The following is a 6,008-nucleotide window of genomic DNA, read 5'->3' on the forward strand; positions in this document are numbered from 1 at the left end:
TGACAAAACAGCAATATGAAATAGAATTGGAGATGGATTTAGGGTAGGTCACTTATTCAACATTTGAGTTTCAAATGAACAGCCTACATCTATTCTAGCAAAAGAAACTGGGAAATTGAACTAATTGTCCAAAAAATTCAGTACAGTATTTTTCCTCAGCCAGAGTTGTTGAGTGTGGCAACCTGCATTTATCAGAATCAATTGAGAATATCTTAACACTTTTTAAAATTTTGCTAGGAAATGCAGCTTTCAGAAGAGAAGTTTAGGAAACCAGATAACTTGAACTTTTGCAAGGTCTGAAGTCCTGTCAGGTTTTTGTCTTGCAGAATGTTTAGGGAGTATCGTTCTAAGATTCAGGAAATTAACATGGATTTGAAGTGTGTTGTACATTATCTCTGGTTTTTTCAATTCCTCTGGTTATTACTGTTGTAATAAGGACGAGGGGCCAAGCATTTTGGCCCTTTGGACCTTGAGTCAGTGGTCTTGGCATACAGCACAACTCAGTAGAGCTGTTTCTTACAACTTTTTGTTGCCATCCTTCAGTAGATGGTGATGAGGTACACTTTGAACTTTTAGCATAATACCTCCTTCTTTAAAGTTTTTCAGATAAATTATAAAATAGCTCTTTGTCAGCTCCTGGGTCTGGTACAAGTAAGTCATACCACAGCTTCCACGAATCCACCCATCACCAACTTTTAACAAAGAAAGCAATAACGCTATAGACAGCGGCTGAAGGTCTGAGCTTCCTTCTACTCAAGGTGCTGGTCTTTGGGCAGTCAAGGTCCTGCCTAACTGGCTTCAGGTCTGCGGCAAATTCCTAGTAGAAGATGGAGACCATCTTCTTCGCTGACCCCAGTGAATTACAGATGGTTTCTGGGGGCACTGAAATTTAGAGAGTACAATTGTTTATAAAACGCAAAGTTAGAAATTGCCAGTAAATTGCCACGAGAGAGTTCTTAGGTGGTAGTTTTTACTTTGCTTCCCTTCCCCCTCCTTTTTTAAATTTTTTTAAAGACAGGCTTTGTGCATGGGAGAAAAAGAAGGCATGTTAGTTATAATTTAAGGTTATTTTAACCAGATATGTTTCTCTGCAGGTAACTCTGTGGCGACAAAAGTAGTGGTCACAAAAGGGATTAAATAATAAGCGAAATATCCAATTTCCTGGCTTTTTTGAAAAGATGGGGCTTGCCATTTCCTTTTATTTTCACAACTTCTGTCCAACCAAAGCATCACACTAATAAGCAGAGAAAAAGAAAGCTCTTTAGAAATGCTGGGAGTCTGCAGAGCCGTCAGGGCTCGTCTCTCAGGTGCCTCTAGCCCCGAGACAATTACATTCCGAGTCAGAATCCCCGAGAGTTGAACCCAGAAACGAACTCTTTTGAAGGTTCTCCCTGAAGGAAGTGGCTGCGCATCACCCGAGGCCAATGAGGTGTTAGGTAGGGCGCCTCCGGAGAATTTGGGGTGAAAGGAGGGAGGAAGAACTCTCCCAAGCCCGCGTGCAGATTGAACTGGCAGCTCCTACATTCAGAGGTAATTTCTAAATTGCAAAGTGGCCAGTGCTTTTTCTGCTTCACAGTTATCGAGTCAATTTCCAACCACCGGCTGCACACGGGGTTGTAGGAGGAAAGAACCTCGCAAGCATCTTTCCTGCATCTTCCGAGATCCGCGCAGTTGAGGACTTACACTGCCCTAGTCTTTCTATGAGTAAAGCCCAGGAAAAGCAACAGACACGCTGCATTGCAAAATCCAGACGTTGCATGGGACTTCTTTAGAAAGAGATCAAAACTTTATAATGAAGGCTTCATCTCACTCTCATCTTCCCACATCCTCTTAAGTTATGTATCGTTTCAGCTATGGAAAATGCATAATCATTGTTCTGAGGATATAACCATACACTTCTCTGCGCTGAAAGGTCTCATTTTATGTCTTCACGGTGTCTAGACTCACTTCGAGTGGTTGCTTAGAACGCTCTGGCTTTATGGAGAGATGCCTTTAATTCAAAGCACGGGTGAGCAGAGCTACTGCCTGCTACTTGGGTTATGCTTCTCCGCCCGTCCAGGCGACCTCCGCAGTCTCTCTAGGCGCTCAGGCGACCCTTGCTCGGATCTTTCGCTGGGGGGTGGGGTGGGGATGGGAGACAGAAAGACGGAGTTAGACAGAGACAGAATAGTGAGAGGAGAGGGAAGTTTGCATTTCTGGTTCTAACAAGAGATGTGCCTGACCCAGGAAGGTGATAGCACCTGCAGTGACAGCAGCACCCCATGACCTTACCATGTGTGTTTCTTTTTGGTGCACGACTCCGTTTCTAGAGAGTTTGGGTGCCCCTTCCACTAAAAATATCAATCACGAGTCTTACGGGACACTATTTCTCAGCGTGCAAGGGACCCGACGGGGAGAAACACATATTCTTGCCAACTTAAGAATGTCACTTGAAGGTTCAATTTCACTTTGCCTTGAGACTCTCTTGGCTTTGTTGGTGTCCGTGCGTCTACACGAATATCCAATTATCTAATTATATTTTAAACCTAGGCGTCGGCAGTGAACACTTCAAGATATGAACAGGTCTGTGATGGAGAAGTTGTATTTTATGGTAATATTTTGATCACAGAGCTTTCCAGGACAGGACACATTTCTATCTCGACAGGCCCCACACAGGGTACCAACACCAGAGCACTTCCAGGCACGTCGCGGGTTGCGCATCTTCGCGCCGCAAGCCCGGCGCCAACTCCACACACACGTCCGTTTCCCTTTTTATCCGCGGCGCGGCAGCGCGGAGGTGGCCTCGGAGAGTGAGGCCCGAGGGTCTTCCGGGCCGGCCTCGCCTCTGTTGGTGAGACAGGCGCGGGTCTGGAGGCCGTGTGTGCCTACAACCACCTTAAAAATGGCGAAAGGTTTATTAACGCGCGAGGGGGGAAAGAGGCTGTTTGGTACCGCGGATTCAACAACTTTCTTCAGTATTATTTTGCTGTTTGAATAGAAGTCTGGGACGGAGTATGTATCTCTAAGACATCTTCCTAAGGCTCCCCCCACCACCCTCCACCTGTCACCGCTATTCGGGAACAGGAACTGTCGCTCTGTGGGCGCGCCCGGGAGTTTCTCACAATCCAATTCCTGTGCACCCGGTGAGCCAGGACCTGACTCAATTTTAGAGTCCCACAGAGGAGAGGTGGGGTTGAGGGGGGTCCCAGCCAACTCCAACCAATCATTCCTTCCCAGAGATCTCAGCAACTCCTAAAAAGGGCGCGGCTGGTGCAATAATCTTTGGCAGAGGTTCTGCTTAGATCCGTGCATGTGACAGCACTGGAACCAGAGCGATCACGATTCGTATAGCCAAATTGGGGTGGGGGGCATTCAGTCGGTATTGGCTGACTTTACTGAGAAAGAAAGATATGAATTCCAAACAAGGTCATCATTTTCTAACAATTCGATTTTAATAATTAAATAAACGCAGAAATCCAATTTTTCATTTTTACTTTTAAATTTTACTAGAAATCCCTACTTGGACATCACACGTAACCATTTAGGACAGTAAGGCTGTTATTTAAAGCCATTTTCCCTCAGTGTATCTCCTGAGCACGACTGGAAACGACCTCTGGGTCCCGTAAGGACTTTTCTCCCACTTTAATCTTGGCGTTTCCTTAGGGAAAGTACAGCTTCGGCAGGGTCGGAGGGCGCCTCCTTGAGCGGCGGGTGAGCATCAGCGCGGGAGCGCAGGGCCCACCCCACTCCGGGGGCGTAAGGAGGAGAGCCGCACCCCTAGTTCCCAGCCGAGAAGTGCGCTCCCGGCCCAACCGACAGCGGCGGGAGGACTCGGGAGAGCGAGGCTTTAGCCGCTTACTCGCCCCCCCCCCCGCCCTCCCCCGCCCGCTTTCCCACTTGGCCCTCTTGTAGCGTGGTCTGATTTCGAGGCCCCAGGATTACTGAAGAGAACATGCCTTCTTGTGGTTCGGCCGAGGGTGAATGTGGAGATGCAAGCGCTCCCACCGTCCATTGTGTTTTGGAGACTGAGAGTTTGACTCCGCACGTTGCGCTTAAGACTTTACCAGGGGAGCCTCGGAACCATTAGGACAAATTCACCAGGGTTAACTCTCTGTTTTCCTCCTTTTCCTGCCCTGCCCTTCCCAGCTGCTCCTTGCTTCCCTTCCACCCCCAGCTGTTCCTTGCCCCGTTTCCCACCGCGGGGGGCGGCAACAGGTTTCCGACGCTGCTGGGCCAGGTTCGGTGTGTCGGGGCTCGGGCACGTGCGGCCCAGCGCGCCTTCGGCTTCTCCTGCGCCTACCCGTTAGTGGTCAACCTTGGGTCTACGGGGCATCCATCCACCTCACGCTGGGGGAACCATTTTTTCCAGTTGTGGGGGAGAACAAAAGAGTGGGGCAGAGGCGCGAGGGAGCATCCGCACCGCGGGAAGAGCCAAGAGAGGGACCCACACGTCTGTGCCACACGCGTGCCACGTGTGCTCCCAACTCCCACGCTCGGGGGAGAGATGGTGCGCATCCTGGCCCCGCTTTCCGATCTCCTGGCGACCGGTTCTGAGCCCAAGGCCCGGGAGCCGCAGGAAGCGATTCGTCAGGTGGCCACATCAGTACTGCGCTCTCGGAGGGGCCGTGGGGCAGCCACTCCGCCTCTCCGCCTGCCGCGGGGAGCGCTCCTTGCTTCCTTGAAGACACCGACTGCCGGTGGCTGGCTGCCCTCTTCTTAGCTTAGCCGAGTTCTGTTTGGCTTGCTCAGCGGGTCTGGACAGAGCGCCGAACAGGGACCGGGATCTTTGGAGAGATTGGCTTCTATGCTTTCCTCCGCGTTTCTTCTTCCCCTAGTTAATCTCTCTCACTCCTTTTTCCTTGTATTTCTACAGAAACTTGTGTGTAGAGAAACTAGGATTTCCAGGACACGTGCCACCTGTCTTAACAGATACAGTGCCTAAATACATGTCAGAGACTTCTCCGGGGCAGTAGAGGGTGATGGAAGGACTGCTGCACGAGTGAGGACTCCGTCGGGTACCCGAGGGACTTCAGAGGACCCGAACTTGCTAAGATTTTCTGCCTCCGGAAGCTTGCAGGAAAGGACTGTGCTATCTCAAAACAATTGGACTTTTACAAAGGGTGTGGAGGTAGAAAGAGACTATTGATCAGTAGGCTGCAAGTAGGTCAGTGTTTTTCAAACCGAGGGTCCCCACCCACGCATGGTTTGTAAAGTCAATATAGTGAGTTGTGATCAGAATTTTCTTTCCAAGAAATAAAGGAATAACAGCATAGAAATCATGAGTGCTTTGCACAGAGTAGCCAAACTATGAAAAGTTTAAGTATTTCTTGCTGGAACTTTCCTTGGGCTATAACATAAAATATATTTGTGAGTTTGAGTCTGACTCAAAAAATTTGAGACCCCCCCCCCAAAAAAATTTTTTTTGAGAGCCCACTGTTGATGGACCTGACTGGGCTGGAAGCAAAGGGGAGGGGATGTCTATACTGAGAGATACTGAGAAGGGAATTTCAGCAATGCAGTGATGTTTTGTGATCAGTTCTCTCTCTCTCTCTTTTTTTCTTGTCTCCCATCTCCTCACTGCCTCTCTCCTACTCCAGTGGGGTTCCACATATCTTTATCCCCTCGCCTGTTATGTGCTTGGAGCCCTGCTGGGGATCATGAGTGAGGGCCAAGGAAGGAGCACATAAAGCCACCCCTTTTTCCTTTCTCTCAGCAACCTAGTGCCTGGGAAGAGAGTCAATAGTTATTGAGGAAGCTCCATGGAAGGGAGGGGAGTCCAAGTCACATTGTCTACTGACTACATGCTGGGCTGTCCTATTTGTATGCTACTGCCCAACACAAGGAAAGGAGCAGAAGCTTTTGAGAGAGAGAGAGAGAGTTAAGGGAGAATAAAGATAATGAAACATGTGAATGCTCGTCTGAGTGGGGACTGAGGAGATGGAAGAGGAGGGAGAAACTTGAGGAGGTGTTTAATCAGAGTGCCAGGGTTGAAGGCAAGCAGAGGTGGGAAGGAGAGGACCAAAGTGCCA

This window comes from Mustela lutreola, chromosome 3 (assembly GCF_030435805.1).
Source record: "Mustela lutreola isolate mMusLut2 chromosome 3, mMusLut2.pri, whole genome shotgun sequence".
NCBI classification, from domain to species: Eukaryota; Metazoa; Chordata; class Mammalia; order Carnivora; family Mustelidae; genus Mustela; species Mustela lutreola.